The sequence below is a fragment of the Equus przewalskii genome, chromosome 16, assembly GCF_037783145.1.
Source record: "Equus przewalskii isolate Varuska chromosome 16, EquPr2, whole genome shotgun sequence".
NCBI lineage: Eukaryota > Metazoa > Chordata > Mammalia > Perissodactyla > Equidae > Equus > Equus przewalskii.
The window spans coordinates 6,312,573-6,339,543 of record NC_091846.1 but is presented as its reverse complement, the minus strand read 5'-3'; the positions used below and the strand labels follow the sequence as shown (position 1 = coordinate 6,339,543).

At 38.4% G+C, this 26,971-nt stretch overlaps 1 protein-coding gene across 21 annotated transcripts in view; it reads right to left on the bottom strand.

Annotated features, from left to right (window-relative positions):
- WASF3 (WASP family member 3) overlaps positions 1-26,971 on the bottom strand; it is a 122,049-nt gene that overhangs the window by 81,640 nt on the left and 13,438 nt on the right. For 2 of the 21 annotated variants that reach the window (XM_070578694.1, XM_070578708.1), the window contains exon 1: positions 8,074-8,572. The exons of 14 other annotated variants lie outside the window; for them this stretch is intronic. The gene's annotated coding sequence lies outside the window, so the exon portion shown is untranslated. Of the gene's footprint in view, positions 1-8,073; positions 8,596-9,478; positions 9,612-26,971 lie in introns of those variants that run through there. 5 more of the 21 variants (XM_070578707.1, XM_070578710.1, XM_070578702.1 and 2 more) reach the window with 4 other exon arrangements.

Sequence of the window (26,971 nt, the reverse complement as noted above, 5' to 3'; positions counted from 1 at the left end):
CGCTGAGCCAGGCACTCTGCTTCTGTGCTTTCTGTGCTTATGTCTATCACTTAGTCCTCACACTAACCCCATGAGGTAGGTGCCATTATTATCTCCATTTTACAGAAGAGGAAACTAGGGAACAGAGAAGTTAAGTGATTTGCCCAAGGTCACACAGTACATAATGGAGTTGAGATTCAAACCCAGAAAATCTGCTTCCAGAGACTATGCTTTTAACCTCCATCCCACCTTCTTTCATTTGAAATTAAATAATAATTTAAATTTAAATTGTAAATTGTAAAGACAACTCAGGAAATGGAAAGTTATTGGGTATCCACTCCACTCACCTTACTGTGCACTCCACTATTACAGGTTAATCTCAAAATGTCTCTCTACCGTAATCCTAGGTAAGCCAGTCAAGCCCTGGGATGTCTCCTAGGCACTGCTGCATACAGTACATCATTTAATCCTCAGAGCCTGAAGAGGAGGGTAGGGGTGGGTATGATAACCCCCGGGTAACACGTGAGTCATTTTCAGAGAGTAAATAACTGAATATTACCACAAGCTTCTAAGTGACAAATGCAAGGTTTGAACTCCCCAGTCCATTTATAGTAGATGATGCCTTTGGAAATATTTCATCCACTTCGTCTGAACAAATCGAATCCCATGAGATGACTGTAACCTCCATTCTATAATGTTAGGAAGAGACAGGTGGTCGCAGGACTTATCAGGGGGCGTCCTTCCTGAAGGACCTGCTGGGCTCTAGACGGGGGCCTGTCAGGGGCCCGGGAAACGGCTACTCTAAGAGGGTCCGGGAGACCACTCCCTGGACAGAGGCAAAGATGCCTCTGAGAACACGAAAGGAGTTGCTTCCAAAACATATACATGGTCCCAGTTCTCTGGGTCAATCAATGATCTACAGAGTGCAGAGCACTGGGGGATGGAGACACACAGTGACTGATGTGGGGGAGAGAAGAAAATTCTACTGATATTTAATATACGTAAGACATGATATCTTCTTAGGGACCATAGGTCAGCAGTCACGTATCACACAAGGTACAAAATCACCCTGTAAGGAAAGCAGAGTTTCAGCTCCACAGTTTGTCGTTGGTAATGATTTTCTTCAGGGGCCCAGGCAAGCGGAATTACAAACCATTTTAACCAGTTTTAACAAAACTAATCCTCACGAACTGGAAGACAGGTATAAAGATAAGATTCCCAGAACAACAACAACAAAAAGGATTACAAATAATTCTGATAATATACGAATAACAAGAAAACGGCAAAGTTGATACTTCTCCAGGTATGAACTGCTCTTGTCAGCTAGATGAGTTAAAAACAATCATGATCTAAACAGATCTACAAGAAACTCGTTAAGAAAACTTTTTCAAAATCATCAAAACAATGAATTGAAATAGATATTTATATCCACTATCATCAATAATGATATCAAATAAAAATAAAATCTTTTATCAATCTTATAATGTTTAAGGTCTTAAAAATGTGAAAAAAGTAGGCTGGCCTGGTGGCACAGAGGTTAAGTTTGCACGTTCTGCTTTGTCAGCCTGGGGTTCGCCAGTAGAGATCCTGGGTGCAGACACGGCACCACTTGGCAAGCCATGCTGTGGCAGGTGTCCCACAAATAAAATAGAGGAAGATGGGCATGGATGTTAGCTCAGGGCCAGTCTTCCTCAGCAAAAAAAGAGGAGGTTTGGCGGCAGATGTTAGCTCGGGGCTAATCTTCCTCAAAAAGAGTGAAAAAAGTTCAATAAACTAGTACTTATCTAGAATTTATAAGACACACATATATTGGGGGTTTTTATTATTTTATGATGAGATACATAATCAAAAGGTTTTGAAGACCACTGCTTAAGGGAAGAGGTTGCCTAAGGATTGGAAATTAATACAGATACCATCAATACGTCACTAATGAAATGTTAAACACATTTATAGCTAAGAAAAAAAAGCAAATTTCGCTAACAATGAACATAAGCTGGATAAAGCTATAAAACTACAAGCTTAACAAAAGAAAAAAAAACCATAAGAAAGCTTAGAACATAAAGAAACGCAGATGAAGTAAACACCAGTTACTGACATGGCCTTCCCAGGAGAGAAGTGACACACACCTGTTTTCAGGCCTGGCTGCGGGACAGGAAGAAGAATCATCTGTAGGCATAAGAAAATGCCAGCGGAACTGCTAACCAACTTTTAATGTCTACATATGAGCCAAAATGACAGATTAGAATCCCAAGGAGCCCCAAACACAGAGCAAGTCTGCAGCCATCTGCCACTCTTTCTCCCAGGTCTCCAACAAGTAGAATGGGTAGTGCACAAGGAGACAGAACAGAAAAGCTGAGAGACCCCTATCTCAGGCACCCGTGAACTTCCCTGGATGCAGAGCAGCAGGCTATCTAACACAGGGGAAGGCAAGAGAGCTGAGGGAAACTCCTCTAACGAAGAGCAGGGCAAAGAGAGATCTCTCGAGGAGCAGAAAGCCACTGACTGGAGAGCAGAGAGAACACATCAGCGTCCAAAAAAAACTAGCAGCCAAGCTATGAAACAAAGATCATTGTTCAGAAAGTTGGCAGCTTGGCTATCAAGCACAGAGAGATCTCCAGGGTCTTGCTGGGCTCATTCTGAAGCTCTGCTCAAAACAAAGTCCTGATCCCACTCTCAAAATGCTTGACATTAGTGATGAACTGAAGCTAACCCTTGCTCCTATGAAGTCCAAACCCAGCTCAGGCCCCACATTAGCAGGATGACAAAAAAAAGGACAAGCCCTTTTCTGGGGGTAGATAGTCCCCAGTCTTTACTATTTTTTACATACAGGGTCCAGCATACAACAAAAAATTGAGAAAAGAGGAGAAGAATATGAGTCATAAAAAAGGGGAAAAGTGTCAACACAAATAGACCCATATATGACCTTGATGTTGCAATCAGCAGATATAACTATGATAAATGCACTAAAGAATCTTGTGGGCAAGATTCTACTTCAATGAGCTTGACAGCAAACTGGACATAGCAGTAGAAGATTCTGTGAATCTGAAGAGAAAAAAACAATGAAACTTCCTAAGATTTGTGTGACAGTGTCAACTGGCTTGAATACATGTGTAATTGGAGTCCCAGAAGGTAAGAGAACAGGACAGAAGAAATAATGTCTGAGAACTTTCCAAATGTGATATGAAGGACTTCAACTCAGAGATCCAAGCAGCTCACTCGACTCCAAGGAGGATAAATACAAAGAAAACCACACCTAGGCACAGCATAACCAAACTGCTAAAAACCAAAGAGAGAGAAACATTGAAAGCAGTCAGAGGAAAAAAGCCATAATAGATATAGGGAACAGGAACAAGGACAACATTTAAGAAGGTTACACGTTATCAAAAACAATGAAAGTGAGAATACAACGGACTGACATGTTTAGAATGAAAAGACAAAAAAAAAAAAAAAAAAATCAGCCACACAGAACTTTTTATCCAGCAAAAACAGTTTCAAAAAAAAAGCATCAAAATTTAAAACTCTTGGGGCCAGCCCTGTGGCATAGTGGTTAAGTTCTGTGCGCTCTGTTTTGGCAGCCCAGGTTTGCGGGTTTGGATCCCAGGCACAGACCCACACCACTCACCAGCTACGCTGTGGTGGCAACCCATATGCAAAATAGAGGAAGACTGGCACAGATGTTAGCTCAGGGCTAGTCTTCTTCAAGCACACACACACAATTTTTTAACTCTTCAGCTGTGAAAGACTCTGTCTTAAGAGGATGAAAAGCAAGCTTCAGACTGGGAGAAAACATCTGGAAACCAAATATGCAACCAAGACCTCATATCTAGAACATACACAGAACTCTCAAAACATAGCAGTGAGGAAAAAAGGCAAAAAATCCAATCATAAATGGGCAAAAGACATAAAGAAACACTTCACCAAAGAGGAGATATGGATGACAATCATCATTAACATTAACAGTCAACATCACTGAGCCAACATCAATGGCCATTAGGGAACTGCAAATTAAAACCAAAGTGAGATGTCACCATACACCTATTAGAAGAGTTAAATAAAAAATAGCAATAATACCAAATTCTAGTGACAGAGAAACTGGATCACCAACACTGGTGATGGGAATGTAAAATGGTACAGCTACTCTGGAAAATAGTTTGGCAAGATCCTATAATAAAACAAAATACAAACTTGCCATTCAACCCAGTAATCACACTCATGGGTATTTACCTCAGAGAAATTAAACTTATCTTCATACAAAAACCTATACAAAAACATTCATAGCAGCTTAATTCATAATATGAAAATACTGGAAAACAGCTCAAATGTTGTTTGGGTGGATGGTTAGACAAACTCTGGTACATCCACACTACTCGTGAAAAGGAACAAACGACTGATACATACAAGAACCTGAATGAACTTGCAGGGCATTTTGCTTAATGAAAAAAGGTAAATCTCAAAAGGTTACATACAGTATGATTCCATGTATATAACATTCTCAAAATGACATCACTGTAGAGATGGAGAACAGGGAACAGGGAACAGCGGGTAGGGTAGATGAGATTACAAAGAAATAGCACAAGGGAGATCTTGTACAATGATGGAACAGTACTGTATCTTGTTTGTGGCACTGGTTACACAAATCTACACACCTGATAAACTTGTACAGAACTTGACACACACACACACACACGAATGCAATTTAACACAGTGAAGAATGAATAAGGTCTGTAGCCTAGGTAACGGTAATGTACTAACGTCAATTTCCTGGTTTTGATATTGTGCTACGAGCTATATAAGATATCCCCATTGGGGAAGCTGGGCAAAGGGTACATGAGACTCTAATTTTTTTGCAAGTTCCTGTAAGACCATAGTTATTTAAAAATAAAAGGTTTAATTTTTTTTCAAAAGAAAGCAAAGACATTTTCTGATAAATCGAAGCTGAGCAGATCCATACAACAAAAGACGCTAAAGTTCTTCAGGCTGAATCAAAATGACACCAGACAGCAGCAGGAAGAACACGAAAAGGCATCTACTCAAAGTGTGTTTCTACTGAGATATTCATTAATTCAACTAATATTTGTTAAATATCTTTCCTACAATCATACAGACTAGCATACAAACCTGTAAGTAAATATTACCAATAGATAATACTAAAGATTCTGTCACACAAGTACTTAAACAATGCCAGCAGTTGTACAGAAAAGGAAGCTGTCATTGGAAAAGGGTAGGCAGAAAAAGTCTTCTGGGAGCTGAATTTGCAAGTGAATGTTAAGTGAACAAGCGAGGGACAGTGTTCTAGGCAATGGGTCCAGCCAGAGCACAGCCACAGAAGTATAAACGAGTTAAGACACACAGGGCTCCAAGGGTTCAAGATACCTGGGGAATAAGGGGGAGGAAACTCCCGAGGAAATGATGAGGGGCAGATGGGAGGAGGGCAGGCAGAGCACACACAGTCTGCTGCAGAGTTCAAACATCACTCTGCAAGCAATTGGGAGAATTTGAAGGAATTTAATTTAATTAGGAAAGCAAGAGAAGATGGGTAACAGAAGATGTAGGGAGATAGCTTTGGCAGTGAGGATGATGTATTAGAGAAAAGTGACATAGGAGGTAGGTTAGGGCAATAATATAATAGTCCAGGAAAGCAGTGGGAATAAGCTTAAACCAAGGCAGAAGCAAAGAGCACAGAAATAAAAGGGAATACACAAACTAGTTAAGGATAAAGGGGAAAAAGGAAGAACTGAGAATCACACCCACACTTCCGACTTGGGTGCTGAAAAGATGTGACCTTCATTTACCTTAAAAGGGAACAGAGCAGTAGGAGCAGATTTTGATGGAAAGATGATAATTACACTCTGGGGAAGGGTGAGCTCGAGGTGCAGGGGGAACCGGCAGATGCCTAGTAAACACAGAGTTAGAGCCTAGAGGAAGAGGCCACAAGTCATCAGCGCTGGCTGGTGGAGGAATGGAACAGAGCAGCAAGGTGGGGCTGCCAAGGGGAATGCAGACAAACAGGAAGAAAGTAACATCAGAGATCAAATTCAGCAGAAACAGTTCTTGTAAAATGCCAGTGGGAGTAAAAACTGTTCTACGTGGTTGTCAGGATATGTTAAGAGACTTAAATTATTTAAATTATTTCAACTAATAATGCTTTTAGTGATGTATCCTAAAGGAATAAACACAAATGGGGGCAAAGATTTATACATAAAGATGTTCCCTTCAGTGTTATTTATAATAATAAAATACAGAAGAAACTAAATATGTCAAATGAAAGAACTAATTTAAAGCAAATTATGCTAGATGCATAAAATAAATTATTATGCCACCACCTATGCAGCATTTCAGAAGACATTTTAAGTATGTGATAAAATTCTTATGCCATGCCATTAAATGGAAAAGCATACAAATACTGTCTACAGCATTTACTTATGCAAGAATATTTATTCAGTACCTATTACTACTAGTACCTAGATACGAGAGATAAAATGTAGTGAAAGACAGACAATTCCCTTTTTTTGTAGCGCCTGGATTCTACTGGAAAGTGACCTAGAAATGGTAAATAAACAAGTCTGCAAGAGAATCTCATCTGAAATAAATGCCAAGAAGACACACACAACAGGTGATATAATAAAAGAACATTATCAATTACATAAAAACATCTGAAATTGAATTAAAAAAATTAACCACAAGATTAATAGTAAAAAATGTAAAATAAAAATTAAAAACAAAGCAAATTTCAGGTGGCTTAGTAAATGGCCTAGAAAAACAAGGGTGTGATTACAAATGGGAAGTGCTGGCCCTCAGGTTTACCCTTCAGCACTCTCAGGAGGCAGAGCTCAACCTGGAGTCTTTCTCACCCTCAAACCAAAAGCTCAAAAGCACAGGAAAGCAACATGCACCCAGCAGTAACACTAAAGTAGAAAATTTCACAAGGTAAGCGATCCTTCCATACACGAGCTAAGACGATACTTTTTACATTTCCGTTTTCATTACAGTACAACCCTCTCCCTCCTTCCACACACACACACATTCACCTAAGTTCATTCATTCACTGAACCAATACCGTATGGCAGGGACTCCCTTAAAATCACAACGTCCCCTGGAAACAGTACTCAAAATGCTATAGAAACTTAAGGACTAATTTCCATTACGCAAAACATCAGACTGCTTAAGCAATTTGGAGAAGACTACAACTGAGGGAAAGCACTGAAAATACTGACATGAATTGTACAACAGATTGCAAATAATTTATCTATATCTAAAACAGACACACAGCTGAATGACATTTATCCTCAAAAAATTACCCTTCAGTGGATAACGGATGAGAATATCCTCGTATTACAGATAGAGAAATTGAGAAAACATTGTAAAGTAAAAATACTACATAATTTCAGGGAAAAAAAAACTACTAGGATTCAATCCCCAAAAAAACCTCACAAAAATATACCTAGTATTCTGGAATATTTCCTGAAAAGTAAATAAGATTTAACTTAATATTAATTACTTGCTTTTGAAAGAGTCAACTGTCAGAATGAGATAGTATTAGAGACTGGTTAAATAAAGTACTTTGCAGAGGGTGGTGACATCACAGACGTCATTAAAACCGTAAAGCAGTAAAGCTTACCAGTACAAAGATCAAGCAAAGACCAGAACAATCTAGAATCACTCTGGTGCAGAAGTAAAAGAGAAAAACAACTTCCTCCTTCCTTTCAGGTCCTTTTGAACTACTACCTAATACTTCCTCCAGTCAGACAGCCACTCTGGAGTAACAGCTGAGTACACTGGGATTAAAGCATAATGGAGAGCCAGGTAGAGAAGGAAGCACCGCAAGGAGTAACCAAGAGCTAAAGTCATGTTCCCAAAGCTTCCCCAACCTGACGCACCCACAACTCTGTCCTAGGACCTTTTCTCTCTTCTATCCACGTTCCTTCCTTTCATGATCTTATCCAGTCTCATGGTTTTAATGCCAAATGTACACTGACAACTCTCAAATTTACATCTCCAGCCAAGACCACTCTTCTGAACTTCGAAACGGTATACCGGACAGCTAACTCAACCTCTTCACCTAGACGCCTAAAACACGTTCCAAATTTAACTTACCCAGGATGAACTCCTCATTTCCATCCACGATCTGGCCTTCACAGTCTTCGCCATCTCACTTAATGACTACTCCATACTGGCAGCTGCTCAGATAAAAAACCCTGGGGCTATCTTTAACTTCTCCCTCACTACCTCACATCAGACCCACCAGAAAATCCTATTAGTGGTTCTACCTTCCAAATACATCAAAGTCAGACCACTTCTCCCACCTTGACTGCTGCCATCCTAACCCAGGCCACCATCAGCTCTCACCTGATGACTCTGCTAGCCTCCCACCTAGGCTCCTGCCTCTACCCTTTGCCCCCAATAGCCTGTTCTCCTCTACACAGAAACCACAGCAATTCGGTCAAAGAGAAAACTGGATCCTATCTCTCCTCTATTTGAAACACTCTAACAACCATTCATCTCACTCAGGTAAAAGCCAAAACCCTTACAATGACCCAAAAGAGCTACATGACCTGCCTCCTTCCTTCCCTTTCCCACTCTGTCCTCATCTCTCACTCTCTCTCTCCTTCGTTCTACTTCGGGCCACCTCCCTGTTCTGGCCGCCTCCCCGTTCTTCCACACACCAGGGAGCACCCCGCCCCAAGATCTTTGCACTTGCTTCGACCTCTCCTGGAATGTTCTTCCCCAGACACCCCACACCCTGTGGCTTAGTCCCTCAAACCTCCTTCAAATTTCTGCTCAAATACTATCTTCTTTGACCCCACCCCAAATAAAACTGCAGCTCCTGCCGGTCTTTGTCCTTCTTCAGTGGTTTCTTCTCCACAGCACCCATCATCTTCCCATATGCTCTGTGTGTATTGTGTGTGTAAGTTACTAATTTCTCCGCCTTAATGCTTCTTTCTCTCACTAAAACGTCAGCTCTGTGAGGGTAGGGCAGGGATGTTCTAAATATTTTGTTCACTGGTGGATTCCCCAGGGCCTAGAATAGGGCATGGCACACAGTAGGTGTTCAAGAACTCGTTCCTGAAAGAATGAAATTCATGTGGCATTTCACTCCTTCTTATTCAGGAGAAACTAGGGAATTATGAGACTGCCAGAGTTTAGATATATTTATTTGGACCTTGTCCTCAGTGATCTCATCTAGTGATCTCATCCAGATCTGTGTTACACTTAAATCTCATCCAGATTACTTTCTACGAGTAGATTTTTAGAGGCTATTTCTGGCTTAAGATCTACATTTAAAGATGACATCTGTAGGAGGAAGGACATTTAAAGAGAATAATCAACAATTTTCCATCTTATGACTTCCTTTACAGTTTTTTCCTCAAATAAAAAAGGTCAAAATTCAAAAAAATTACTGAAGCAAAAGTAAATAGTGTATTACATCTTTATATAGAGACTAAGCGATAGCAATCTTATCAGTACAGAGGCAATTAAAAAGAGATGTCAGAAGTCTTACCTTTTTTTCTGAGTGTGATTAAATAGGGGGAAAAAACCCTGCTCCACAGAGGGTCACAGATAAGAAACTAACAGGATGGAAATCAAAGCATGCAGGCTTCACACCAAGAACATCCTGACGATGTCTTGCAAACGGAGGACTGACAAAGCATATTAATGAGAAACACACTTAGAATGCTATTCAGATATGGGTCTGCAGTCTCAAAGGAACTAGTTCCAAAGGGGAAGGGGAAAGTTACACAGACAAGAGCAAAGGCCTGCTTATGTTTTCCATTCTCTCCTGGACACTGAGCTGAAGAGTACAGGGGCAGAGACCCAGGGATGGAGAGTAGCCAGGGAAGAACTAATGCAAAGAAATGCGAAAATGCCTTCAACAGCACGACTTTGGCTTTAATTCAACATAAGAAGCACGACAACAGTCTCAAGAATATCAAAATCTACAGAAATGTCTAGCCAAACTGAGTGTATGTATCTGTGTTCAAGACAAGCCAGAGCGTGAGCTCTAACATTCTCTCAGAGGTAGAAGGTACACTACACCCCAACCTACACTAACAAAATTGTTTTCAAGAGAAGTACACACATAAATCTGCCCAGCTATGCTGTGCTTTGGAGAAATAAGAAAAAGAAAGGTTTAAATACTAGATATATGAAAAATCATCCTAAAAGTATTATCATGGTACCAATTTTATTCTTAACATTCAACTAACATTAAACAGCAAAACCCCTCATACAAACGCATCTACTGACAACACCACACCAGGCCGAAATCTCTAAGCCTCCACAGGACTTTCCCATTTGCCTACATAAGTAATTTTCTAAACCATACAGTCTGTGAACCCCGCTGAGCTCAATTTGCAGTAAGGCTTTGCTGTCTACCAATCACAATGGTTCCCACCATGACACCCCATTCCGTGATCACTTCCCTTTAATGCTTTGCGGGCACTTGCCCACTCCACTCCGCCCATGCCTGTCCTGAGATGAACCATTTTTAGTACTAAATCTGGTGCCTGATAGAACAAGTTGAAACTTCTTCCAAAGTAATACTCTCAAGAAACAAAAGACTTCCTGTAGCCCACAAATTTGGCTGAACAAAAACAGAACGGAACCAAGCAATGACCTATCTAGTGATCAACAGAAAAGTAGACATGAAAAACACCCAACAGCACACAGTATTAAAGAAATGCGAATTAAAGCTGCAATGTGTTATACCCTTTTCACTTATTAGACTAGTAACATTAAAACACATGAAAAATCGCAGTGTTGGCCAGGATGGGGGTACAGAGGCACTCTTACACTTTACAGGTATAAGTACAAACTGTAAAATAAGCTTTTTAAGACTCCAAGGGTTCACAAGATCAAACTAGACTCCAAGGAAAAAAATATGTATTTCCCAAAATGTAATCTGTGTTAACAACTGATATAGAAGTCAATTGGGGGATACTATTTGACTTTAGTAGAAACACGAGGGGTTAATGATCCTTGTAAGCCCTGGACTTTGTGGCCCCCACCCCACCTCCTGGCCACAGCCGACTGCACCAAGAGGGACTACCCAAAACGGGCCAGTCAGTTTCCCTGCCAGGGATGTGGGATGGGACTCTGATGCCGGTTTACTCTGGTCACACGCACTCTGGACTGAAGGAAACGTAAACTCCTACCCAGAGCTTCCCTCCAGAAGCCCCGCCGCCTGGCCTCCTGCGTTCCTGTTCAGCACACAGACAGCACTTGAGGACTCGGGACACTGACTTTCATGTTGAATTTTTCAAATTTATACTCCAGGATTATTTTTTTGCTTCTATTCTTGTTTTCCCTAAATTCCCTCCTTTAATCTTTCTAATTTCAACAATGATAATTTATCTCAGTTTATCTGTTTATCATGTTTACTCCTGCTTAAGAACATTATTTATATTCTTAATTAGACTGAGGGCGGTGTAACTACACTTAACAAATCCCAAACTTCACCCTCTACTTCAGAACATTATTCTTGATAGAATTACATGATTTTCAATAAATTTTGTTAGGGATTTGTTTTCTCTTTAAGTCCTGTAGCAATTTTAAATCAATGAATCCTGAAAGTAATTTTCCAAAGGGGGCCAAAAAAACTGTCAGCTCTTCATTTTAAAAGCTCACTTTAATTTAATGGTGACTGCCTCTCACCAACAGATGAAGGCCAATTTTCTCTCTTCATTTGTTCCATTATTTTCCAATCTGTTACAGAATTACACAAACTATAGATTTGATTTGCCCTTCAAAATGTAAAGTTTGACTTTTGAGAATTATCACAGCCTTGACTGTCTTCTCCCATAAGCCAATCATTCCGTCCAGAGGCTCTAGGCTCTCGTTCAACCTAACAATGAACACTCAGAAAGGGAAGAAGATACACAGTCCATACTTATTTCAATCATAATAGTCAACTATGACAACACAGAGAATTCAAGCTTTCAAAGCACTTAATTCTGCTGAAGAGGCAATCATGTTACATGCTTCGAAATAACATACTCCCCCATCCTGTTTTTAGAGAACTTCGAAAATCTAGACAATATGCTTCCTTTCAAAACACCAAATGCTTACAGAGGAAAAGAAAGAAACAGAAAAATGATCTTGCCAAGAACCATTTCTGCAGTTTCTCTCAGTAGAGTAGCCCTTTCAGTGGCTACAAAGATTTAAATTCAATCCTTGATTGGATTGATGATATACCACCTTTTATTTATTTAGAATTGAATTTTAGAACAAAAAAGAGCTTAGAGGACTCTATTCAGTGGTTTCCAACTTTTGCAAGTATGAGGATCCCTTTGCAATGCTAAAAACTTTTGAGGATTCTTACAATAGTTGTATCTAGTAATTGAGAAAGTAAGGAAAAATCTACCAGTACACAGTAATTCTTTAAAAGCACTTGCAAACATCTCTAAAATAGTAAAAGATGAATCTAATGTTTTATTACAGAGCCAGTTAATGTCCAAACTAGGTCTAAAACCAAGTGTCCAGACTTAGAATACAGATGGGGCTCTAAGAATCCAGAGTGTGATTCAGCACGGAGGAAGGTTTTTTAATTATCTCCAACAATTCTCTCAGGAACTGGACAAGCTGATTTTAAAGTTCTTACAGAAAAACAAGCAAAGATAGACAAGACAACTCTGAAAAGGAAGACTAAAGAGTAGAGAGCATCCCTATCAGAAACTGAAACACTATAAAGCTACAATAATTTAAATAGTGTGGTGCTGACTTCTGAGAAATAAACCTATAATGGAAGATATCAGAAAATGCAGAAAGTGGCTAATACATAACCAGGAACTCGGTACAAAATGGATGCGGCATTTCAAATCACTAGGTAAGGATTATTCATTAAATGCTATTGTAACAACAACTGAGTACCTAATAAAGGGGAAAAAATCAAATTCGGTCCTCATCTTACCCCTTCTACCAAAAGAAGTTCCAAATGAAGCAAAAATGTACAAATGAAACTACTAAAGAACTAGAAGAAACACAAAAGAATTTTTTTTAATAACTTGTAGTGGAGAAAGTCTTTCAAAGCATGACTGAAAAACAACAGGAGCCAAACATTAAACTACTTGAAAAAATCAAATATTACTTCATTATAGAAAATTCTATAAACAAAGGCAAGACTGCATTAAATGAGGTCTTCTCGCAGCATTACAATTCTAACCAGCATACAAACCCAGGGTCTGTGCCACCCAAGTACACACTTTCCATATTCCATACAATCCCAAACCACTCAGAAGGAAGTTTTAACACAACAAAAAATCAGATCTAACAGAATCCACTCCAAACCTTTCTTTCTGGGTTAGGCCTATGAAGTGAGATTTCCACAGCAACATCCTCTACCACTCATTACCTCCACTCACAAACAAGAGGCAATGTCTTTCATTGTGCATTTGGGGCCACAGTTAAGTGTTAGCAAAACATACACATAGTAAAGCAATCAGAGGCCAATAGTTTTTCAGAATAAGCTCGCTTTAGGATATGTGCTCTGACTGTCAACACGCAGGTTCAGCAGTGAATGCTTACCAAATTTACAGTATCGACAGAGACTACTGAGCACCTGCTCTACGGAAGTGTGCCATCTAACTCCTCATTAGGCAAACACACCACGAGGAAAGGGTGTCTGCTCATCAAGAGCAGTACATGTTATGCTTCAGTCTCCAAATCTCCCCACATGACCCGCCAAATAAAGCAAAATGACAGTTATCTAACTTACCACTACAAGCAAATCAGATCTAACCATTTGATTTTTTAAAACAAGTTTATGGGTATACCTACGTGCCTGCCTTCAGCCCACACCTGAAGCACTCCTGTAACAGCATGCCTGCGGAGTGAGGCGCTCCATCACAGGGTCACGTGAACAGCTGCTGAAATTCGGATCTCAGTGCAGTATCATCGTGATCCCAAAACCAGGTAATTTTTATTTCCATAGACTTTCCCCCCTTTGTCCATATATGGTATTTCTCCAAGTTCTTATCAATTCATTCTTCCTTTTTGACATGGAAATATTATTTATTATAATTATGTATTGGCTCATTTCAGTAAATTTTTTAAAGGTTTTTGTTCCTTTTTTTGCTTCCTACGCTATTGCCTGGAGAGTTATTTTATGTATCTTATGATGGAAGCTCCAATTCAGAGGGAATCTGCCACCCCATCATCTCTTGTCCTGGAGGATGCGAAGCTAGTCTCCCCCCACTCCCCTGGCCATTTAGCACGAGCTATCAGAACTACCAAAGGAGTAATAACTGTTTTAACTTTTTCATTTACGAAGACTCTGAAACAGCTATGACTTTCTGTAAGGTGCGTCTACAGGGCAATACACACTTTGAAAGAGATTCCAAAACCTTGTCCTGTATGGACCTTGAACACAAACACCAGCAACTAAAATTCTCCACGTTTCTTTGCGGCTCGTGAAAGTTCCCTAGATAACCGAACATAAAACTGAGGAATATTTTTACAAGTTCCTTATTTTAATGTAAGGAAGTCCTCGAACTCAAATCATCCTTTTACCTGATAATTAGGAAGAAACGACTGAAATTATAACAACGCCAATAAGCTGTCCTTAATAAATTTCTATAATAAATAATTCCACTGATTAACAACCAGAACTCTACATGTCCTGCAGATCAGGTTAACAGAGGCCATGGAGTCAACTCCAGAGCCTATGACTACTGTTTCATAAAAACTGTGCTCACTGCACGGTACTAGAAATTAAAATCACACTTTTACTCTAAAACTAAGCTCTCTAGAGAAGTACTCTTAGCAAGTATTTCCCAGGAATTAATAAGAAGACACTTTCATTTGCCACAGCCAGAGATTTTCATAGTACAGATCTTTAAAATCCTGAGATTTTTCATTTGTACTCCAGCAGAAACCATTAGCCCTCAAGAAAAACCAAGAAGAAGCCTCCACCATTTGATTAATTTACTGGTCCCTTGCAACTAAGTGACTAATCCATGATGCGAGGGAAAAAGAGGCACCTGGAAGGAAGTGCCTTTGGTAGACGGCGCTGAATCTCCATAATCCTGCAAAACCAAGTGCGTCCTTTTTGGAGGGGCAGGAGGAAGACGGAGAGCACCAGGGGTACCAATAAAGTTAGGGGTTTCAGTAAACATTAGGCAAAGATGCAGTATTTTACAGGAGGTCACAGATTCAATGCACTGACCCCAAAATGTACTTCACTGAATTGAGTTCTCAGGACCTTTTTGGGTGGATCACTTCTCTGTGAGTCTTTTGGCTTCTGCACTCCAAACCTTTCTGGACCACTCACTCAGGTGGCAACCATCCCCCTGACTCCTATTACTCTCTGCTGTGGCTATCCAAGGAGACTGAATGGTCTTCAGCAGCCTCCCAACCCACAAGCAAACAAAGGACAACAAAGCCAGAGCAGCTTCAAAAGCCTGGCGGGCCTTCAGGAACAGGGACACTCCGAGAATCTATGACAGAGGGTGACTCCAAGAGAGTCCAACCCAGAGCACACTGTGTTCAGGGCCACTTTTCTGAAAAACTGTTCAAAGAAAAAACAAAAACAAGGAATATAATCAATTTGATAATTTAAAAAAGTAACTTTCAATGGAATAAGGAATTTTCAATTAAAATACCACCTAGCAGAAAAGAACGCCAGCTTGGGTTTATGAATCCCTGGGCTTCAGCTCCACCCTCGCCGTGCCCACTCTGACTAACTGTGAACTACTGTGCATCTTCATGTACTCCCATTCGGGCAGAGACAGAATAACATACTCGCTCCAGGGGAAAGAGCCTTACACTAGAATCAGGAATTCTGGGACCTGCTTTATGCACTCACTGGCTGTGACTGACCATGGGAACTTTCCTGTGTCTCACCATTAAGGAAAATACTTTTACTTTTTCCGATCCCTGCTTGTTCCCCACTGCCTTTGGAACTTGCCCCCATGTGAACCAGGAACCAGGATGGTCTGAATAATAAGCTACTTTACAGGGTTGTTGTGACATCAAATGTGATCATGTAATTAAGACACTTAACACCATAAATCATTATATACTGACACATATTATCCATACTTTACCATAGTTGTTATTCTCTTTTCACTAAGACCCCAGGCTTCCAATTTCCCACTTACATTAATTTCTTCCTGCCCCATTTTGACCATCATGGAGGTGCCTGCCAGCATCTTTCTTACTGATTAGTTATGCCCTCCAAGTATCTACCCTATTAGAAGATACATCAATAGCTGATAAGGACATCTAGGCTGTTTCTGCCCCTCTTTCAAGGTGTGGTCTCACACGCACACATAGAGCTGAAGGTTTCTTAGGGATTTTCTTGCTATTGCTGTGGTTCTTTATTCTGCCAGTTCTGGACAATTTTCTATTCTTGGTACACTACTCAACCCTTTATTTATTATTTACATGCTCTGTTTACTTCTTTACAATAGGTCTGTGGGCTAAGCATTGTTCTTCTTTAGACGACGGAATCAAGGCTCATAGGAGTTAAGAAATGCCCCCCAAATCACCCAACCAATTAACGGCAAAGCCAAGATCTGAAGCTGAACCAGTCTTGCCCCAAAGCCCCTGCTCTTGACCGGGCTGTAATTTTGTCTCATTGGGTCCTGGGGGAAGTTAATCATCTAGCCCTGACCTGAAACCTGCACAGGGGCAGGTCTAGTCAGGAACCACCCAAGTACGACTGCAGTTATGTACGTGCCACTGTGTGCTGAAAAGTAAGACAGCATTTCATGGGAAGTAGGTGAAAAAGAAAATAAGAATAGAAGTATTAAAGGAGCTAGAAATGAAGCATGCAAAAGGCACCCCTAAAATCCTATACACATGCTTCAGGTGAACCACAAATTTGGTTCAAGAACTTCAGAAGGGGAAGCTGAGGCATCATAGAACTCAGTGTTTAAAAGCCACAAATCTACCAACCACTCATGGAAAATACCTCTATTCCCACTTCTAAGACCCAAAAGCAATAGCAGCAAACATGTTTAAGTCTGCACCTGTTAACGTCTCAAAGCAAAGACTGAACAATCACCCCACATATTCCTCCTTCTTCAATATTCCAAATGTCCCCTCTGTTCTTCTGATAGCAAAGCCTAGTTTATAGCAAATGATGGTCAAGAAAAGAATCTCTAGTAAATGGTAATTAAACACAAAAAGCCAAGAAGTTCTTATTGTCTTCCATTAATAACAAGATAACTTGGGACCCCCTACCCACAAAAGCAGTGGTTTTGTAACTTTTTTTTAACAGAACTTTTTTTTTTTAATAAAATTTCCATCAGAATGTCAAGCAGCTAGAAGGTAGTGACTCTGGTTGGAACAAAGGTGGAAGGCTTCCACCTGATTTCCCTACACTAACTTATCTGAAACCTGACAGGTCACTCGTGACTATCCCCTGTCCTCCTCTGACATTCACAGCTCACCTATCTCCTAACGATCTTTCTACCACAATATGAATTTGTCAAGTTTATCCTTTATTTTCCTTCCAAAAGAAGCAATTACCAACAAAAGTTGAACTCATGGTAACAAGCCTATTAAACAAATACATACATATATAGACACACATACAGGAAATCTCATTGGAAAGGAAAAACAGCACATTAGGAAAATAAAGTTAATTGAAGCAATTTATATACAGCAGCAAGAAAATATTAGTGACTAAAAAAAGTTACAGAACTATGCTAGATTTAACTTCAATACACTATAACCAGAGAGAAAGCATTAAAATATAACCTTAGGATACAGCACTTATCGTTTCTGTACTGGGGGAGAGGGAAGGGAACAGATCGAAACACTGTGGTCAAGTCAAAACACTCTGGATTTCTATTTACTCGACTTTTTAAAAATGTGGTTTAGGAGGCGGCCCAGCGGTGCAGTGGTTAATTCACGCACTCTGCTTCGGCAGCCAGGGGTTCACTGGTTCAGATCCTGGGTGCAGATCTACACACTGCCCATCAAGCCAAGCTGTGGTGAGGTCCCACACAGAAGAACTACACGGACTTACAACTAGGATATACAGCTATGTACTGGAGCTTTGGGGAGGAAGAAAAAGGAGGAAAACTGGCAACAGACCTTAGCTCAGGGCCAATCTTCCTCATCAAATAGCATACCTTAAAAAAAAAATGTGGTTTAACTATTTAATTGTTCATATTCCCACCACTTCAGAAATTCTGAAAACTTAAATTTAAATGAAATTTGCTAAATTTTATGACTTATTTTAGCACTTTATGAGAATACCAGGAAAAATCAAATTATACTCAATTTAGGAACAGAAATCACATTCCACCCATCCAGACAAGGGTTCCTCATTTCATTAACAGCGAATGCCCGCAAAACAAACAAAATCTTAAAAAAGAGAGAGAGGGAGAAAAAAAATTCCAAAATTACTAGAAATAATTTGAGGCTGACACTAGAATTAGGAAAAAAGAAAGTCAACAAGGACCAAAATATATGAAATCCAACACTTCAGAAATAGTATCTGAATGCTAATTGGAGCTACAAAAGAATACAACTCTAACGCTTGGCCAGTTTTGTACAAAGTCCACTGACACTGTTAACACCATTCACTGAGATTCGTTCAGGTGTTCCTGACAGAAATGGAAAACTGCACATATTTTTAAACTGCATTATGCTACAGCACTTCTGAGGGAAAAAAAGAAAGCCAACTTTCAAACACATTTATAAGAGTCTATCCTAATACTCTTCTAAAAGGGAAAGTTTAAAAGGTTATTTTTAAATGAAATTTTATGTACTGGAAAGCCAAAAATACTCAGTAAGAAATTACTGGAAATGCAGGCATCTCCAATTTTCAACATCTGAGGTTTCAGAAATGCAGTCAATCTAGAAATCATCAGCTTTTCAGCATGATTCGGTTTCATTTTCTCTGAGTTCGTTCATTAGTTTCTGCTGCCCGTTCACTGATCTCTGACGACCAGCATAATCAGTATTCACACTAACCATTATGAATGTCATCTCAAGGCAGAAAAGGGTCATTGCAAGGGTGTATATATCATGTCTATAGATCACTATAGGATGGGGAGAAAGGGGGGTTGCAAAGAGAATCATCTTTTTCTATCTTTTCTTTTTCTTCCAGGAATTCACAGAGACAAAAAACAGTTTAAAAATATAAATAAATATAAATATCTCTTCAATAAAGGAGAACTATTATTTTCAACCTTATTTCCTATCCTTGGCACTAATTTAACATTTGTCTGGAACCAGACTACCCACCTATGTAATGCACAGAACATTAAAATATTTTAATTTTATTTGTCGACCATCCAAAATTCTCAGTGAAAGGTAAGCAAAGAATAATTATTGTAATTAAATACTTTACAATGAATCATCACCATCCTTCCCCTTCTCTAGCTTGTCTATTTTACTTACTTTTGCGTTTTAACCTAGTTTCTCTCTCCTTGATATTTTTACAAGAACTAAATATCAGTTTCACATTCAAAAGATAGTCCCACACAATCACCATTCTAAAATTCTATAGTCTAAAATGCAGTCACAGACATCAGATAATAACCTTTTTTTTTGTTTTTAACAACTTTGAGGCTAAATCCTACCTAGATGGTAGGAGATCAACAAAATTGACAAATGAACAAATGGGATTTATTCCAGGAACGCAAAGTTGGTGTAACCTCGAAAAATCAATTAATATAGCAAATAATAAGGACAAAACCACACGACCATCTCAATAGTTGCAGGAAAAGTATCTCATAAAATCCAACACCCATTTGTGATTAAAAACTCCCAACAGAGCCAGCCCTGACAGCTCTGGTGGTTAAAGCTCGGCACACTTCGCTTCAGCACAAAACCACACCACTCGTCTGTCAGTAGCCGTGCTATGGCAGCAGCTCACAAAGAAGAACTAGACGGACTTACAACCAGAATACAGAACTATGTACTGGAGCTTTGGAGAGGGAAGAAAAAAAGAAAGGAAGACTAGCACCAGATATTACCTCTGGGAAAATCTTTCCCAGCAAAAAGAAAACACAAAGCTTTCAACAAACTAAGAATTGAAAGAAACTTGCTCAACCTAATAAAGGGCATCTACGAAAAGACTACAGCTAACATCATACTTAACAGTATGAAGAATTGAATGCCTGCCCCCTGAAATCAGGAACAAGAATGTTCTCTCTAACCACTTCTATTCAATATTATAATAATGGTTCTATCCAGTGAAACAAGGCAAAAAAGAAAGAAAGAGGGAGACCATCAAGATTGGAAAGGAAGTAACACTGTCGTCTTAGTCCATTTCATGACTAGCACATGTCATGATCCTATATGTAGAAAACCCTAAGGAATCCACAATAAAACTACAAGAACTAAAAAACAAGTTCAACATGTCAAATGATACAAATCAATATAGAAAAATCAACTGTAGTGACTGCAAAGAGGAAGTATGAAAGAGTTCCTTTGTGGGGATGGAACAGTTCTATAACTTGATGTGGTGGTTACATAAATCTATACATGTAAGTTGCACAGAACACACAAATGAGTGCATGTAAAACCTAGTGAAATCTGAATAAGGCCTATAGACTGTATCGATGTCAATTTTTTGGTTTTGATAGTGTATCATAGTTGTGCAAGATGTTATCATTGGGGAAACCAGGGTGAAGAGTACAGCTGACCTCCCTGTACTACTTCTGCAACTTCCCCAGTCTACAATTGTTTCAAAATAAAACATTTTAAAAAATCTATTGTTTTTCTACATAAGAGCAACAATCAAAAATGAAATTAAGATTTCCCAAATGATTCTTTTATGCAAATTTGGGAACCACTGTCTTACACTCTTTTCAAGACAGCAAGTACAAAAGTTAAATAAGCATATGATATACCATCATTCCCAACTATATATCAGTAAAATTCCCAAGTGTATCTACATATTAGAATCACCTAGAGATCAGTTAGAAATTTCAAAGCCCATGCAACAGCCTACCCCAGACCAATTAAATCACAATTTCTGGGACTAAGACACAGGCATCAGTATTTTCAAAACTCCCTACATGGACCTCTGCTGTATGAAGCAACAATTCTCAAACTATCATTCAGGACCTCTTACAATTTAAAACCCCAAAGGGCTATCATTCATTAGTTGTATTCATCAATATTTACCACATTAGAAATTAAGAGAGAATGTTCTAAATACTTATTAAATCACTGAAGAGGACAAAATAAACTCATGTGTTAACATAAACATATTCTAAAGAAAAATAACAGTATTTCTCAAAACAAAAAATTATTGGCACTATTATATTTTTGCAAGTTTCTTTAAGGTTTGCCTTAAGACAAGACAGCTAGATTTTCATATCTGCTTTCTGAATTCAATCTGTTGTGATATGCTGTTTTGGTTACAGTATAGTCACGCATCACATAATGACATTTCGGTCAACGACACACCACACATACAATGGTGGTCCCATAAGATTAGTACCATAGAGCCTAGGTGTGTAGTAGGCTATGCTATGTAGGTTTGTGTAAATATACTCTATGATGTTTGCATAACTACTAAATTACCCAACACCACATTTCTCAGAATGTATCTCCACCATTAAGTGACACATGACTGTATATGAAGACAATTCAGTCTCACACAGATATCTAGTTGGAGGTGTGTTTAGTAGTCTTTTCAGGTAATTATGGCTCCATCATGTTGCCTCTGAAAACGGCACTGTACACTTTGAGAGAATGCAAGTAAAAAGGACAGATAACGTCTCAGCATAATTATGAAAATAAGTATGACCTCACTGACCCCTAAAAGGGTCCTAGAGACCACCAGGAGTCCCCATACCACTTAGAGAACTGCTGCTATAAAGTACAGAAGGAAGGAATCTAATGAGGTCTGATGCTGTCAAAGCCTTTACAGAGAGGCAGGACTTCCACTGAAAGTCGGGCAAGTAAATGCTGAATTAGATGGAGAGAGAAGGGAAAATCTGCGTTAAAAAAAACAAAAAAAAAAAAAGTTGATTTTCACTCACTCTCTCAATCAATCAATAAATCCCACATCCACATAAAACTACTGTAAGAAAACAAAAAATGCAAAGCAAAGCATTTCAGCTAATAAAACTTCCCCCCAAAAGAAAAAAAAATCATATTAGAAATGAAGATTAAATAAAAATACGCCTAAAGGAGAATAAATTTAAATGAAAATTTAACAAAAGGCATTGAGAAAAAACAAGAAACCAACAAAAAGAAAAATAAACTAAGTATGCAGAAAAGAAGTGGCTGAAACAGAAAACAGGCAAGAAGGTCAAGCATTCACATAATTGGAGGTACACGTGCTCCATGGTACATATATACCAGACTCTGGAAGAAGATATTCTAAACACTGAAACAGAACATTTAAAACAACTATCCAAGAAAACTTTCTGGTGATACAAAAAAAAAAAACTTGGATCTACACAGTGAAAGAGTCAGCTCCTGGGGGCTGGGGAAAACTGACCAAGAATGAACAACTCTAAAATGTACCCTAATAAACCCTAATTCAAGGATACAGAAAAGATCCTCAGGGCCTCCAGGCTAAAAAAGGAAATAACTTACAAGAAAAAAGAATTAGACTGGCATCAACTTATTAAACCAATATACAAAGCAAGACAAAAGAAAAAAATCATTTTAAGGAATCACTTAAGGAAAAAAGTGAAAACATGGGTTTTATATCTAGCCAAGATGTCCTTCAACCATCAAGGCCACAAAAAAATACGTGGACAAGAGAGAACTCACAAAATACTTAGACATGCATCCTTCCTGAGGATTCTAATCACCTTTCTCAACCCAGGATCATCATCTGGGTCACAGACACAGAAAGTGATTTGAGTGACTATTTCCTCAGTACTCCCAAAGATACACAAGTAATATAATCCTAGATGCACAGAAAAGAAGTTAATCCATTACATTCAATGGATGCATTTGGGCTTGAACTACATCCAACCAAGGGATGACTGAAGAAATTTAAACAAAAGGACTGATGAAGAAGTGAGCAATTTATGTTGCAGAACTAACACTAAAAACAAGACCGGGGTCATGGACAGAAGAACGGTATATAAACAACTGTCCTGACAAAGTAGAAAAATGCAAATAAAATAATGTGACGAGAACGGAGAGAAAAGAGAAAACAGAGTAAGATCGCTGACCACTGTATGGGTAATAGGTCAGAATCAAAGGATGCCATTTAAAGCTGACCTACAAGATAGTAAAAGGAGAGTCTAAAAAGAGAAGGGAACCAAAGGCACTACGAAACTTGTACAACCGAAAGGTAACGACTGGAACAAAACTTTAGTCCTCCCTCGACAGCAAAAGAAGGGTTCTTTTAACTCAAGGAAAACATGTCTAATAATGAATGAACATAGTATAATACAGACAGTAATTACAACAGAGATGACGACAGAACAGGAAACAAATATATCAATTATAACAATTAATGTGAATAAGTTTAACTTGCCTATTTTAAAGATTTTCAAATTTGCTTAGAGCAAAGCCCAGCTCTATGCTGTATATATGAGACAAACTTAAATGCAATGATTCAAAAAGGCTAAAAATAAAGGGATGGACAAAAACTTATCAGGCAAATGGAAGCTATTATTAGGCTGCAATCATAACAGACAAAACAAAATTTAAACAAAAGTACCCAAATGGACAAATCTTAAAAGCTGTATTTCACAATGAAAAAACATGTTAATATCTATGAAACAAGGAACAGAAACTACAGCCAATGCAAGAAGAAACAGAAATTCACTACAGATAAGAGACTCAAACACCACAAAATACAAAACAGGACAAGGGGGAAAAATAAGTAAAAGACATAAAGGATCTAAACAATACAACCAACAAGATAGTTTTTTTGGACATATATTGGACATTACACTCTAATAATAGAGAACATACCTTCCTTGAACAAACCCAAAACATTTATCCTATATTAAGGCACAAAGAAATAATTAATACAGTCACAAAATAAAAACATTACAAACAATATCCTCTAAGTACAATGCAAAAAACCTAGAAATAAAAAACACTGGAAATAATATAAATACCCTCCAAAGGGATAAACGGATAAATGAATTGTGCTACAGTCACACAATGGAATAAAAGACAGCAAAAAGAATGAATGATCTATGAGTGCTTGCAACAACACAGAAGGATTTAACAAAACTGCTAAAAGATCTAAACACAGAACCATATACAATAATCATCTAAATTCAAAACCAGGCAAAACTCATCAAGTTAGAAGTCAGCATGGTGGCTGCCCTTTGAGAGTGGGGTGGTCATGACTTGAATGGGGCACTGTAATGTTCTGGTTTCACAAGTAAATTCATTTTGTGAAAATTCATTAAGCTCCACACTTTTGATATGTAGACTTCTCCGTATCAATAAAACTTACAAAATTTTTGAAAAATAAAACTAGAAATCAAATACCAAAAAAAGCCTTTGCACCTAAAAATTTAAACTCTTGGATGAAAGAGAATATATAAACAAAGCACAGAATTTGTGAAAAATGATAATGAAAACAGTACACATCAGAGTCCACGGAAGAATTTAATAATCAGAAGAAAATTCAGAGCCCTAAGCACCTAACGCAATTTTTTAAAAAGTAAATAAATGAATTACATTTCTAACTCAAAAAGCTAGAATGAAAATAAGGTAAATCAAAAGAAAGCACAAAGATGGTAATTATAAAGATAAAAGCTGAAATTAATGTGGTAGAGAGAACAGATCAAATTAATAAAAATTCTGGTTCTTAAAAAAACGAAATCCCCTTATAGGAGGTCCCTAGTATGCTGCAAATTCAGAGAGACAGAAAGCAGAATGGTGGCTGCCAGGGCCTGGGCCAGGAGAGAATGGGGAGTTAACTTTCAACTGGTACAGAATTTTGGTGTAGGAAGCTGAAAAAGTTCTGGAGACGGATGGAGGTGATGGTTGCACAACAATGAATGTACTTAATGCCACTGAACTGCATACCTAAAGATGGGTGAAAAGGTTAATTTTATGTTATATACTTTTTACCACAATAAAAAACTGAAAGGAAGTGCAGTCAAATTTTATCAAAGAAAAAAGGAGCAAATACACAAACATAAAAAATATAAATCATAAAATACTACTTTACTCACTTAAAGGCAAATACATTTAAAAACCTAGATGAAATGGATAACTTCTTTTTTTTTTTTTTAAAGATTTATTTTTTTCCTTTTTCTCCCCAAAGCACCTCGGTACATAGTTGTATATTCTTCATTGTGGGTCCTTCTAGTTGTGGTATGTGGGACGCTGCCTCAGCATGGTTTGATGAGCAGTGCCATGTCCGCACCCAGGATTCGAACTGATGAAACACCGGGCTGCCTGCAGCGGAGCGCACGAACCCAACCACTCGGCCACGGGGCCAGCCCCTGGATAATTTCTTAAGAAAATATAGTGTATCAAAATGGACCCCAGCAGAGACAGAAAGCTTAAACCAACTAACTTCCCTAGAAGAATCAGAAAAAGTTATCAAACTAAGCTACCAAAAAAAAGTAAAAAGAACCAAATCTAAACAATATCACAGAGAATTCTTTCAAATCTTTAGAAACCAGCTAGTCCCATATTACATAAATTCTTCTAAAACATAGTAAAGGAAGAGTAACTTCCAAATTCTTCTTCTTAATCAAGTATAACATTAATACCTAAACCTGATTAAGATAGCACAAAAAAGGGAAAATTACAAACCAATACCACTTATGAACGTTGATGCAAAGATCTGAAATAAAATATTAAAGAATAGACTCCAACACCACATTAAGAGTTTACACCAGGAATGCAAGAATGGTTCAGTATTTGGAAGTCTAGTAATATGATTCACCACACTTATAAGTCTAATGAGAAACGTCCTATAATTACTCCAAGGAAGCTGAAAACCGTTGACAGAATTCAACATTCATCCCTAATAAACAAATCTCTTGAATAAATAGGAATGGATGAATACTTACTTCTTAACATGACTTTAGATAGAAAGACAGACAGACAGATAAAACATGCATGTACGCACACACATGTAAACACGAGCACCAACATCTTAGTGGGTAAAACTAGCAGCATTCCCACTAAGGACAAGAACAAAGCAAAGAGGCTCACTATCTCTTCTACTGTTAACACTGTCCTGGAGGTATTTGCCAATGCGGTTAGACAAGAGAAAACAAAGGCACGAACAATGGACAGAAGAAATAAAACCCTCCATTGGCTGATGACATGACAGTAAACCTGAAAAACCGAAAGAATAAAACTCAAAAAATAAATCAGCAAAGTAGCAGGATATACAACTAACAAACAAAAAACAACAGCCTTCACATACACAAATAATAACCAGTTACAAGGTGTAACGGAAGAGAAAATCCCATTTACAATTGCAACAGAAAAGAATAAACTTAAGAAATATTCAAAACCTATATGAAGAAATCTATAGATTTATACACTCATTAAAGGCACACAAAATTGGACTTGAGTATCCATTGTTCTTGGTTAAGACATCACAACATCATCAGATTGTCAGTTCTCCTTAAATTAATTTACACATACAATGCAATACCAATGAAAATTACACAGTAGCTCTTATATGTAACGACACAAGTTGATACTAAAGTTCATGCAGAAAATCACACAGAATAGCTTAGTAAAGATTGAAAAGGAGGAGCTATAAAGGAGAACTAGCCCTACCAAATATTAAAACAAAGCTCTGTGAATAAAAGTGTGGGGGGCTGGCCTGGTGGCGCAGCAGTTAAGTTCACACGCTCCGCTTCAGTGGCCCAGGGTTCGCAGGTTTGGATCCCAGGCATGGACCTAGCACTGCTCATCAAGCCATGCTGTGGCAGGCGTCCCACACAAACACACACACACAGATGTTAGCTCAGTGCTAATCTTCCTCAAAAAAAAAAATTGTGGTAGTAGCACATGAACAGGGAGACCAATCAACGGAATGTAATAGAAAAGCCAAAAACAGACCTAAGCTGTATACAGAAATCTTATAACAATGGTGGCATCTCAAATAACTCAGCAAAGA